Raw genomic sequence first — 13,372 nt, 5'->3', positions numbered from 1 at the left:
CTGGCGAGAAAAATCCCTCACATGTATGGAGACGGCTAACATTCTTACCAGCATCGTGATGCCAATTATGGACGTCTACCTCCGCGTGTCCGTGCCTCTACCCGTGTGTAGGATAGTGACAGAGGTTAGCTTACTGCATTACCTACCGGCGGTCCCCCAACCGTCAATCCCTCTCTGCAACGGTGGCAGTACGCTTGAAAGGTCGGGGCAAGCGCCGCCGCTATGTCAATGAGATATGCGCGGCCTTTCATCGCAACTACTCTCGGGACAATATAGACGAAGGATCGATAGGTATTTCACATTCAAACCATGCAAAGCATCGTAAACTCTGTCATTCGCTTACGAGATTGAGTTTTCTTCCCGGGCGCATTAAATCCATGCGTATGTATACACACACACATACACACAAACACACATATGAAACACACACACACATACAAAGGCCAATTCACTTGCAAAAAAAAAAATGCTGCATCAACTGGAATGTCTTAGATTTGCTTCAAGGATCCTTTCGCTCTCGGGGTACTTTCATCAGCGCGCGGTGTCTCCAATGTCTCGCTGTCTCTTTCTTTTGAATGCGAGGATCCTGCGGATTGTTCTGACGTTTGCTGATTAGTATAATTTTGCTCGCAAGGAATGAATGGCAAGCGAAAAAAGGGGCGAGAGTGCGGGCATTTCGTGTTAGAAATTTATTGTACCAAGTGTGTTGAATATGCAAAAGTTGTATGTACTACCGTACACCGCAGCCCCAGAGACAATGCCCGTAAGAGTCTCACTCAATACCAAGCCAAGTTTTTTTACATCTTTTTAATCCATGCTGTTTGCTTTTTACAGGGTTGATTTTACATTTACACGCAAGTTTGTATAATCTCTCGACTTTATTTTGATAAATTTTGGGCAGAAGTTACTTAGATGGAGGTTTATTTTATGTCGCATTTCCGTTCAATGAGCCAGACCCCCGTATGATTCTACGCAGACTTAAAGACGCCTGCAGAAACAAATTTGCGGACTGCGGTGATCGTAAAATAAAGAAATTGCATAATATTCTTTTTTACGACCCCCTCCCTGAGGAGATAATCCAGCACAACCGTTTTGGAAGGGATCCAGATTTCAGGCAGATGAAACGACGCATAATGAAGTGAGAGTGTATTAGAATTGAATTTTCCAATTAGAAGTATCATTGGAGCGACTGCCGTATCAATTACACATTTTATGGTGAATCAAGTGATGGTCTGCCGCGCCTGTACCTTAGAACCGTATGATTGGGTCCATTAATTATACTCTTGATTGAACGCCGAACGGTTCGGTCCGATGGATCGAATTTCCCCATGACCGCGTGCGTTACACGTGGTGTGCGCTCTAGAAACGACGCTCCACAACACAACGTTTTGGCCCGTCGTGCACTTTTACGTTTTGTTCCTGCCTCACGAACAAATCAATCATCACGGCTGTCAGTGGCGCTCGTTCGCTGTTCAGTCTCCTTCGAATCGGTTCCAAGCTCGGGGAACCGTTTCCGTTCGTTCATCCATCAATAAACGAATATAGGTTACACCTGGTGGCTTGTTTGTGTGCGCCATTGGTGCTCTACATACGGCGGTGGTCCGTTCATTCCCGGTCACGCGGTGTCACTGAGACGGGGTCAGCCGTATATCGCATCGCATTATAGTGTGCCGGTGGTAAGCATTTAGCTCCTAATCTTAACAAGCAATCAAGCACCATGTAACATGGGTTTAAGGGGGAGAGTGAGCGAGTGCACACAGACACTCATATGTTCCGAGACTAGCTGTCTATGATAGTGGGAAGCTAATTGCCGCGAAAGGAATAACCTCCAACGTAACTCGTGTATGTGTGTGATCCATAAGGTTGTGCATGTAATGAGAATACGGTATTGGATATTGGAGACTTTGATCGGAGGGAAGGATATTGGGTTGCTTGCTTGTCTCTCCTCTACTGCTAACGGTTGTAATGAAGACCTCGTGGCGCTTCTTGGTTGGGCGCTTCGACATACCGGAACGAAACGTACACAATAATGCTTTGTCTGATGCGTGCCTCAATGACAAACTGCCTCAAAGTGTTTCGTTAGGTTTTTTGGGATTTTGACCACTTTTTTCTTTGGCCCTTTGCCCGGAGAGGGTGCCAATCAATTAATCATTTTTGGTGCCTCCCACCCAAACGTGAAGTAAAATATCTTTCTCCCTGCTTGATGTAAATAAACACCCGTATTGGGATAGTTTGCCTCTCTGTGGAGCGCGTGTAGGCCCAATTCCATTTCCAACGGTACATTCAAGCCATGATACTAGCTCCTTCTCCTGTAAGCGTTTATTTCCGAGGTGCATCGTGTGATGAGCTGCCCCGTTAAAAAGGATCCACTTCGCTCATTTGAAAGCATTAAACGGTGTTGTAATCGATTGTTATTAATGAACCATAGCCCATAGCTGAGCATTTGCGGATACAGGAAGGAGGACAGAAATCGTTTTTTGGTAGGTTTGCGTAGAGCGCTTTGTTGGTGTTGACGTTGTTTTGTATTGTTTTTTTTTTTTCATAGTTTACGGCTAGGCGCGCTTGTTGGTCATGGTCTCTGCCCCGCCGTCTGTGGGCTGTGTCTGGTAGGAATTTCTCAATATTTCAAAGGACTGTGTTCACTTTTTTCACACAACCTATAGGGTGCGAAGAACCGAGCAGAGACGTGGACGCGAAAAAGCCAGTTGTTGTATTGCGGGTCTAATATTTTGCTGTTTTTATTTTTGCTCTCTGATACCAGTTCCCTAGTTTGATGCCTTGTGATGATTGATAGAGTTCTGGATGGGTTCGTTTTAGGGGGGGTGGAGAGTTTTTTTTTTATTAGGTATCGTTGCTAGGGTTAGCGGCTCCCTCCATTTTCGATTCCAACTAGGGAGTTTTCCACCCGGGGCTGGAGTTGTTGGGGTGGTGGAAATGGGTTTGCATTCGTCCTAGAAGAAAAGGAGCTAACCATTTCTTGAACAGTTCTTTCGGTTGGTTCGGTTTGCGCTAGGAACGAGCGGGAACCTTCCACTGGCAAAAGAGGGCAGACGATTTATGCGTACACAATGCCACCGGCCAACACCGTACAGAGCCTGCTTGCGGAAGTTCTCATCGTTCCGGTGTGGAAAGCAACAGCAAGTAGGTCTGCAATTCGCACAGACCCCGAGAAATTGCGTATGGTGTCAAAATGGCTGAAAATAGCTGCATAATTAAGTTGCGTATAAATTGCGTACACGTTGGGGTGTGTGAGCCAGGAGAGTGAGCTCAAACCCTGTCGAAACGACCCGGGTGCGTAAGTCCCGGTACCGGTACAAAATGCGGGTCAAACAAGGCTGTGTGTGTGTATTCGAAAATGTGTTCTGTATGTTTAGCAAATGATTGAACGTTTCCGATTGTGTGGCAATTGGAGGAAATACAGTGGCACGGTTTAGATGCTTTTCAAGATTTGCGCCATCGGGAATCCCTTATCCGTTTGGATTTTCTGCTCCACCGCACAGCACCGCCCGTGTTGGGTTATCTGTAGTCCTGTAGGCGCTCGAAAATCGAACCAAAATGTGCAGTTGATAGGTTTGAGTGATTGATAATTTCTTACCCCGGAGGTTCGGCTAGCTTGGTTATAATCCCGGGATCCGTCTTCCTTCTGCCTTCAGGTCTAATTGATTGGTGTCCGTATGTGTACCGCTCTCGGGAGTCAATCAATTCCTTAAGCGAAGGCTGCGTTTGACGACCATTGGCCAATAAATTATGGCCCTGCAGTACCATATGGTGCGTCGTGTGTGTGTGATTATGCTGTACCTATTAAATGTTCGATGCGTTGGGAATGAAGAAATTGTTGGCATTTTCATTTCCTCATTCGGAAGTTTGTTTGATCGTGCAGAGTGGTTTCAAATTACACGGAAATGATGAGTTTCTCTATTGTTTCTTTTTATGTTACAATGCTTCCCATTCAACTCTTTTCTTTTTATGTTCTTTTTGTCCTTGTTGGTGGAGTGAGGATGCTGTACGTAATTAGATGCATGGGAACCACATTTTCGTGGGATAATTTTCCAAGGATGAACAGATTCTGTTTGAGCAGTTATTGAAACGTATTTTACTATGGGAAACAGAGTATTCTTAGTCATCGCATCTTGTTTAGCGTTGTGTCATATCAAAACATATATATTTCTAAGATTCTAGCTGGTATGTTTAGATATTGTCCCAAGAATATCATCTTTCTGGATTGCGACTTCAAATGAGTTAACCACGACTCATTGTAGTATTAACAAGGCTGATATGAAAATACAACTCAATGATCGGCATAGACTAATCGTAGGAAAACGTGAAGCTTATAACCTATATAACCTTTTACATAATTGTAACATAATCCGGTAAACTGTTGATCCTCTCCACTTATTGGTATTATCATTACGCTGAATATATTCATCTCCTCTCAAGTGGCGAAAGAGGCCAATCTGCACAAAGTCTGTTTAAAAATAAACAACAACAAAATCATCTCCAAAAACTTAATGTGAGTTACGACCTCTTGGGCAATTACCGCTTAAAACATTACATGAAAAAGTCAATATATTTCAAACCCTATTAAGTCTAATTCGCTTATCTTCGTAAGTGTGAATAAAATGAATACAGGCATTATACGATCCTGTAATATGATCCTTCCATGTGAAGCAATTTCTCATGGATTCCAGATGCGGGCACAGGCTGAGACGGTTCATCAAATGCTGTACACAAACATTAAAAATCCGAACTCGAGGTTTTTTTGTCTCATTTTTTTATTTTCTTTTTTTCCCAATTTACATATCATCAATTTTTCCCGCTCGTTGCCAGTGAAAAAAAAAACACACACAATTCCACCCAATTTCGTGGAATGCCATCAGGCAACAAACAAGAATGTCCCTGCTTCCGACACGGTCCCGCGGTTGTATACATACCCCACACGGACCTAACACAGGATGTGGAAATGTAAACAATCGCCCAATAATCACTTCCCACCGGATCAGCGAATGATCGCAATAAAAAAAGGGAAACATCACCGGTATTTTGTTCTCACTCTCCACACCGTCCACACGCATGCTGCTGTGCGGCCAAATGAATATCCTGTTCAGGATATTCTCCCGTTTTCCGGTTGATGAGGCTGCGTTCCACGAAGCCGCCATCGGTGGTTTGAATTCGGATTTTGGGTTGCGATACGCAATTGATGTATGATTTTTTCTCCCTCCCGTACACCTTCCATGCGTTGAGATGAGTAGTAGTACACAACCAATAAGTGTCGCTGGCGCTTATTTCGAGTTGGCAGGGTGCCGCTGCTTCCGTAGCTATGTGCGCGTTAGGCTTTTCCGGTTCCGGTCGAGCATCGTGTGTGCGAATTGGATGGAAAGATGCTTCTCACACACGATCCTGTTTTTCTTTTGTTTGTTGTCCTTTGCTGCAAATCCTTTGAGCCATCGGTCCCGCCGCCCTTTTGCGGTAGATGCTGATTTAAGGGATGTGTTTGTGTGAAGTTACGAGTACAGGAAATTGAGTTTTCGCGAGAAACAATAGGGACACAAGTTTGGAAAACAGGAATCCTTTCCTGCCTGTGTGCTGTGTGCCGAAAATGTCTCTAGCCGAATTTACCAATGTCGCTGTGCCTTGTGAAAGAGTACGCGAAGCAGGAAAGGAAACGAAGGTGGTCTTCCGAAACCCGTAGCGGACGACAGTTTTTACGACGACACATGACTAAAAACTACATCCGATCAAAAAGGACCGTTAGTGGGTTGCGGTGTTGCTTTTTGTGGCTTCTAGTTTACTTCGAACGACGACGCATCGTCTTTTGTGAGTTTGGTGGGTAGTACTCTCCACACCTCGCCTCGTCCCAGCACCCAACGTCGATGCCGGTCGCTGGGGCAAAATGGGCCGAAAAATGGTTTACGATGTGCGTGTTACTGGTTTTATATTCTCGGCTTTTTATTTTACTTTATTTTATGACATTTTACTCGAATGAAGAAATTTTTCCCCGGTGTGCGCAATTTCTAGTTTTGTGAAAGTCACTTTTACCCGCACAGGAGGTAAACTGTCGTGTGCTAGTGATGGGTTTGTGTGTGCGACTGTGTACTTTGGAACGAACTACCTTTTTCATCTTCCAAGGGTGTGCAGAAATTGTGTCCCGTAGAAGAAGATGTGTGTAGTACGCCGTTTGTAGTAAAAAAGGCGTATTCGCGTACACTCACCCATCTAACCGTGTAAAAGAAATGCTTTAGACGAGAGGAGCCTGCCGGGGGCATTATTTTTACCAACCCGGTGCTGGAGAAAGTGCTCCTTCGCTGGGCCTACGGGGGCCTCAAGAACTAAACACGAACACCGAATGGTGAAAGTAAGTAATCCATCGTCCTTAACGTCGTCCTAGCGAGCGAGTCAGCACACAGGGGGCACTGATGCTACGTTGCGGCTGGCAAGGCGAAGGGCAAATATTTACTCAACGTAGCGCAAAGCTACGCGGCTGGTCCCACGTCGCATTGGATTGGTGAGTGTGGAGCGGGTTTTTTGTGTTTTGTTTGGAGCTAGCGACTTTTCCCTCGAGACATACGAGTACACTAAGCGGAGGAGATAGGGCCCTACTGCTGCTGTTACGTTTGGGGACAGAGGTTTGTCTGTCTGTTTGTGTGTGTGTTTTGTTTTAGGTTAGAGTAGCTAGCGCAAAAACTACTACCCACAGGTACGATTGCGATGGGTCTGAGTGGTAGCGCAACCGCATCCTTCCCATCGCCGTGTACGAGGTGAATTTGATCAAAATGTTTCGCTTAAATATTTACGCAATAAACATTTCAGATGGATGTCCTTAGATAAAGGTACCTTCAACTCGGGCTTATGTTGCTGTTGTTTCTTTATTCGAGCGGGATTGTGAAGCTTCCGTATTTTTGTGTGGGTCTGAAATACTAATTTCAGTCGACACAAACGTAAAACCTGTGTATTTTGGGTGTTAAATTTGCTTGCCAGTTGATTCGTTCGTTGGTTGAGGTATTTATGGTGAAATACTGTTGGTCACGATTGCAACAGAAAATAATGTATGTGTGGAGTTATTACGCAAGTCACTTCATCGATAGGCTTACGCATTGAGCTTCAAGTGCAATATTGGCTTAAATTTTATTCATATGTATCTATTCTCTTTGTGGACAATTTATGGTTGGTAAGACCCATACGTCATTAAACTAAAGTTGTTAAACAATTTAATGGAGCTGTAGCTATACCAAGTATGCAAACACTATACAATCGAACATAGCTAAATAACTTAAAATGTACAGAAATTATACTACTTTTATGTTTATAACATGAAAACACGATTAAACCTAATCCATCTGATGGACGATAATAATTTACGGGACTATGTTTTAATCATTATCATAATATTCAATATTTTCCGTATATTGTAATGAAATTATTGACAAAAATTCGATCGGTTTTACCAAATGCTCCAAATGCAATATTCCAATATCCAAATACCACAATTCAATTCGTAACCATGGTCAGAGGACATTACATTTTTATTTGATTGCTGTTCAACGTCATTTTGATGTACGTAGATAAGATTAAGGTACAAATTCACTTGTCAAATTCATCGCCTCCACCAGTACCATGTTCTTGCGTTTTGTCCTTCGTCCACAGCTCTCACTAGAAGCGCTACAGATATTCGCGAAGTAAAGTTTGTTGTAAAAGTCAATTATTTTTTCCCTGTCAGATTTGCACCCCTGTTCTGCTTTTTCTTGTCCTTTCCTATTCTGGTAAGTAAATTCACGACATGAAAAGTCGACAAATGATCCCCGTACCGCTTGGAGAATCCGTATCAAAGTCGCTCTGCCGAGAAAGTCGAAAGATGTAACACGATGTCCCAGTTGTCTGTTTCCGCGGGGTTAAACTTTGCCCAAACAAACTTGATCCTTGCCCCATACTCCCATGACGAAGAACATGGGAAGAACAGTTAGTACTGACTCGGAGTTCGTTTTTGTTTTTCCGTCCATCCCTCGGGAGGCTGATGTACTCCAGTTTGTGGCGGCGTTGTCTCCGATGTCTCCGATGGTAAGTAAGTAGATTGAAAGTTACCTAGGCCGCCACACAAACACGCACACATACACAACAGGTGTAGTGATAGAACGCAGCCGATTCCATTTTGCCACGAAATGGATGTGGGCCGCAAATGGAACCGGCATGAAATTTAAATTCAAAACAAATAATGCATTATGTTCACTGGATTCGCGTCGGGTCGCGCGATGTCGTTTCAACTCTGCTCCGCGCCTTTTCGAGATCTTGATGTGTGCGCTTCTTTGCTTCAATCTTTGTCTGTTTTTGCCGCGCTGGCTGGCGCAAGACACGCGCCGCTTTCTGATTGAATTTTTGCGCACTACAAATTTGTTCTGTCGATTCCATTTCCAACTTGTCAAAGGTGTGTGTAAGGTGTAATAGGACGGCATGCGGAGTGTGGACTGTTTTTGTTTTTCAATCAGATTGGCTGTCGACTTGCCAGAATCCATTGTTATCATGGAATGCAGTTTGTGCAACTGTTGGGACATGAGTAGTAGGAAAAAGGGTAGCATTATCGCGGTGTTACATCATTTTTTGGCGTTACGGCTTTCTCAAAAACTATCTAAAAAAAAAATGCACAAAAAGCATTTGATATGTCTTATTTGCACACAACGTACACTTTTAGTTGAAGTAAATAGTGACCACAATATAAAACATTATTCCTCAACAAATTTAATTCTTAATCATGATAATTCTTTTTCGTTTATGTCAAGTTTGCAAACAGTTGTAAACAGTTTGATTGGCTTAATTTTTACTGGGATAAAAAATAGGAAAATTGTTTTGTTGTAACATTTTCCTTCAAAATCCGTTTTTCATGATGACTGCTTACATACATATACACAAAAAACAATATCAAATTCTCCACTCGATTTCCAAAGCCTACAGCATAGTCGAACACATGTTTTCTCTTCGTCATGGCTGCTTTTGGCCGGTCACAACCCCGCCGGTCGGTATCGCATGTCCAAAGTTATAAAAGTGGTCAATAATAATTAACAGTAAAGTAAGTATGTTTATGGACCTTCCGATCGGGAACCAGCGTCCCCTCCGCACCAAAGATGTATTCCCGACACATTGACTAATCTCGTTATGGTGGGGTGATTTATGAAATGAGTTCCGGTCTTTAGTCGAAGCTGAAATTGAATTCCTCTTCATTGAACCCGTTCGTAATTCGGTGAACCTTCCACGGTGTGCGTGGAGCGGCAGGGGATAGAAAACCTTCGCACTGACCCAAAACCGTCCCGTGTATTAAAGAGGTGGCTGTTTTTTTCTCTCCTACAGCGCCACACTGTCAACAAAAGGGTTAATATGTGTTCGAGGAATCGGCATCGGTCCGCAAGCTTAGCATAGGGCAGGGATTTGGGCAGCAGTCAATATAAAATGTCACCCCTTTGTTGCTTATTAAGAACGTTTGGGTGTGCTGGTTTGAATTCATCAACCCGCCTGCCAAAGCAGAACTCTGGGTGTAACAATAAAAAGAACCATATTTTAAGCGAAAATTGAACGTAACGCTATAATTTCATTCGGCTCATTTATGATCATTCCTTGGTAGCCGTCGGGGAGCTACTAATCGTGAAAAATATTTGAATACTAAGTTGTATGTTCGGGTGTTTTTTCTACGCTATACGCGGCAGCTAGGGTGTCTGGAATGTGGTAGTAGATTAAAACATTATTTATCACTCGCGAGAAATCGCCATGTGAACTACGCCCTCCTTCGCATCGCCGAAACGGATTGTACAGTTTTCGATGAATATTTATCACATTTCCCAAGTCCAATTCTTCCGTGTCCTGTACTGCGTTTGCTGGTGTTTGGAAAATGGCATGAAATATGCGAACAGGGTTGGTGTAGAAAGCGCCCAACATAAGAAGCATTTGTTAGCGCTAGGTGTAGTACTAAAGGGATCTGTCCTGCGGCTTAAGCCCCTGTGGAGGCCTGTCCAAATTTCTCCATCCCAAACGATGCAACACACAATAAAATCGTGTACCAAATGTTTGATTTGTGTCTCTAATACAAACATTTGTAGCGTATCAAATGGTACGAGCTGCGCACAGTTTGTTAATGCCAATGGTGACCGTCATGCGAATACGCCACCATGACTGACTGACTGGGCACATTGTGTGTACATCGATTTATTTGTATGATTCCATTTTCTTACACATCATTCAACACACCGACGCTTGTAAACTGGACTTGGTGTACCTTGTTTTTCCCCCACCTGGTAGATTTCTTTTATCACGGAAAGGATTTCTGTGCCGGATTTAACTGCGTTCTGGTTTCCGTGTATTGGCGACGTTTCAAAGCAGCGTAGTGTGTAGTTGCACCTGTCCAAAAAGATAAATGTGCGACGAGCTTTTCCATTTTGCTTCCCAACCATCATTTGGTGAGGCGTCTGTAATGCTACGAATAAAATGCGTAGCGGAATTTGGGGCAAGTGTGCCATACGGGGCAAGAGTGCCACCAAGCATTTTTCCTTAAAAACTTTAGTTTAATGATCAATTGTGTATACAGTTGGTTCCTTTCAATACTGAGCCGAATTTCATATAGACCAATCGATATTTCCCATTGTTTTGAACTGATTTATATTGAGTTTAAAAAATTGAGCAGAATATTATAATTTTTTAATCCAACCAAATAAGCTCTCAAAAATCATGCGAACAATCAACCGAGAAAATTTTTAAACCACTGTATAGCTGAGGAAACGTGAATTTTTTTGTGGGGTTAGTTGAAAAAAACTTTCTTTTTGTCACTGAAAAATTCAATTTCAAAAAAGTTACAACTTTTGGGGCAAGTGTGCCATCTCTGTTTGGGGCAAGTGTGCCACCATCTTTCATAGGCGCGAGCTGTCAAAAATGTAAACATTGTTATAGCGTGCTGCGGAATGGTGCGCTATTGTGAGCGGATTCCACGCCAGAAAAACAGAACAGTAAAAAAACCATATTGTGGTACAGTTGGTGGTCAAAAAGGGTTCATTGTTGACTAAATACATGTAGGAATACATACACTAGTGGTACAAACGTAATAATTTCCAATTATCTAAGAAATACGGTTATTTTAACCAGGTGGCCGTCTTGCCCCATACGAGTGGCACTCTTGCCCCATAGCCCAAAAAGCAACGTCTTTTTGGACCCTTTTTAAAACGCTTCAAAAACTGTTTTGTTTGCACTTTTTTCAAGCTAAACTCATTTATAAGTGAGGAAATAGATGTAAAATGATTATGAGATTTAAATCGGCTTTTGAAAAACACGTTTTAGTGAGTTATAACTTGAAACGCTTAAGGTGGCACACTTGCCCCAAGTTCCGCTACCTGCGTTCTTTGGCGTTGGCTTATTTTCTATTCCTTTGTATGTGATGTTTTGTTTTTCGAGTGGAAATAAGAAAACAACAACGGGTTATATTATTTTCACTTTCTACACGCCTCCATCTCTCGACCGGAGGTGGGAAGTGAAAAGGACGCACGTCTTAAGGTGGCATTCCACGACCGAAACGTACCCATTTCGGATAGAACTGTTTCATATTTTAGTATCATTTGCTTCACGTCGTTTGGTGGGCCAGCGCAAACCAAACGCCAGAATAGACAATAGTTTAACACAGTGGTAGGAGAACGAGTCTGAAAACGACTTGCTTTTAGAAGTATCCTCCTAGGAAGAAGGATTGCCCGTGGAAAGTGAGGGGGTCATGGGCTGTTTTTCATCATACCGATTGCTCGATTTTAGTTTTATGTTGTTCAGACGGAACAACAACAAAACACTTCCAACCAAGAGCCGTGTCCTGGAGTAGTGCTCGTGGATCACTCACACTCCTCTTGCTGGTGTGTGTATTTTGCGTTTAGTTTTTATTTTCCTTCCTGCTGCCGATGCCAAGCGGTAAGCCCAAACGGGGCCTGTAACAAGCGATCGCACAAGGTAACACTGAGTAGAAAGTAGCTTTAAGGTGAAATGGAACACAAGAACACAACAGAGAGAAAGCACCGCGAGTCGTCGCAAGGAGCAACGGGGAATGAAAATAGTTCAACTAGGGAGAAAGGCATGGTCCCTCGGCGCGCCGTAGAACCGAAAGTCATAGAATAATAAATTAGCGAAACTGATGATGCACGACGATGGATTGATGGTACTTTTTTCGTTTGCTGCCCTTTGCTCCCCTACCTTATGTCCTATCCGTGTGTGTGTATGTGTGTGTTTTGGAGGGTGTGCAACCAACACAACGTCACCTGCGTACTCAGACGGACTCTCGTGGTCCCGCAGCAGTACGTAGAAGGTTAACTGAGTTGGAAAATTCACCGCCCAATATCTAGAGTCCGCGGATTTTTACGACCTCCCGGCTCTTCCTTTCTCTCTTCTCGCTTCCCTTCTCTGCATCTCGGCAGGGAGAAATGGTGTATTACGTTTCCGTTCCCGCAGACGCAAATAGAAAGGGGCACTAGAAATCGATTACGTGTTCGGCTTTATGTCTTGCTGGTGTTCTGTGTGTCGCCCTGAACTTGCGCTTGCTGCTTAATGTGCGCAAGCTTTTTTGAAATTGTAAGTGTGTGTGGGGTGTGAGATTGAAAGCAAAATTCCCTCCCAGGGTGCGTTGTTATTGCACGGATTGGCACGGGGTGAGACGATGGTACTTTTGGCTGGGTAATAAAACAATATTAATGATCCCGTAAAGTGTAGTCTGCTTGTGCGTTCGAGTGTCTCGCTGGATGCGGTGTGCCATGCTGATCTGTGTGTATGGGTGGTTTTGTTTATAATCGTCATTGGAACGGTTTTTAATGCATACTATTAAACCAATGGAATGCAGTGTCGTTATAGCTATTAAAATCATAAATGGTTTAAACTGTTTTGTTGATGAATTATTTGTCTCGTTGTAGCATTTGACAAGGGGTCATCCATAAATTATGCAACGCTAAAAATCAGAACTGTGTGCACCCTTTCGAAAACAAATGTAAAGGAAAATGTTACACTGAAATCAATTCTGTGTACTCTATTTATCGTTACGTAATGTATGGATGATGCCTTATAGTGAAGAGCTGCTCGACGCAATCTTGCAATAAGAATTTAAAAATGCTTAATGAACAAATCGTTTTGATTTCTTATTAGCGCAGTCTTTTAAACAAAAAAAGTTTATGTTTCATAGTATGGAAATTCATATAGACATTTATATGGCCAGCATCTTGAGCTTAGTTTTTGTGTCATGTTATAAAGATAGACTGTCACTAAGAATATGAGCCAACAAAACAAAAATATTTTAGAAAACCACGCTTTCACGCTTTCACCTTGAAGTAGTACAAAATTATAATGCATGAATGCAGACACTGAATAAGCAAAGACTAATCAA

At 42.9% G+C, this 13,372-nt stretch overlaps 1 protein-coding gene across 5 annotated transcripts in view; it reads left to right on the top strand.

Annotated features, from left to right (window-relative positions):
- The window catches only part of LOC1279156 (aryl hydrocarbon receptor nuclear translocator homolog), a 199,886-nt gene that overhangs the window by 21,778 nt on the left and 164,736 nt on the right, over positions 1-13,372 (top strand). The gene's annotated exons all lie outside the window — the stretch shown is intronic.

Source organism: Anopheles gambiae, chromosome 3 (genome assembly GCF_943734735.2).
Source record: "Anopheles gambiae chromosome 3, idAnoGambNW_F1_1, whole genome shotgun sequence".
Taxonomy (NCBI): Eukaryota; Metazoa; Arthropoda; class Insecta; order Diptera; family Culicidae; genus Anopheles; species Anopheles gambiae.
The sequence above is the reverse complement of the archived record's forward strand: the minus strand, read 5'-3'. Positions and strand labels throughout refer to the sequence as shown.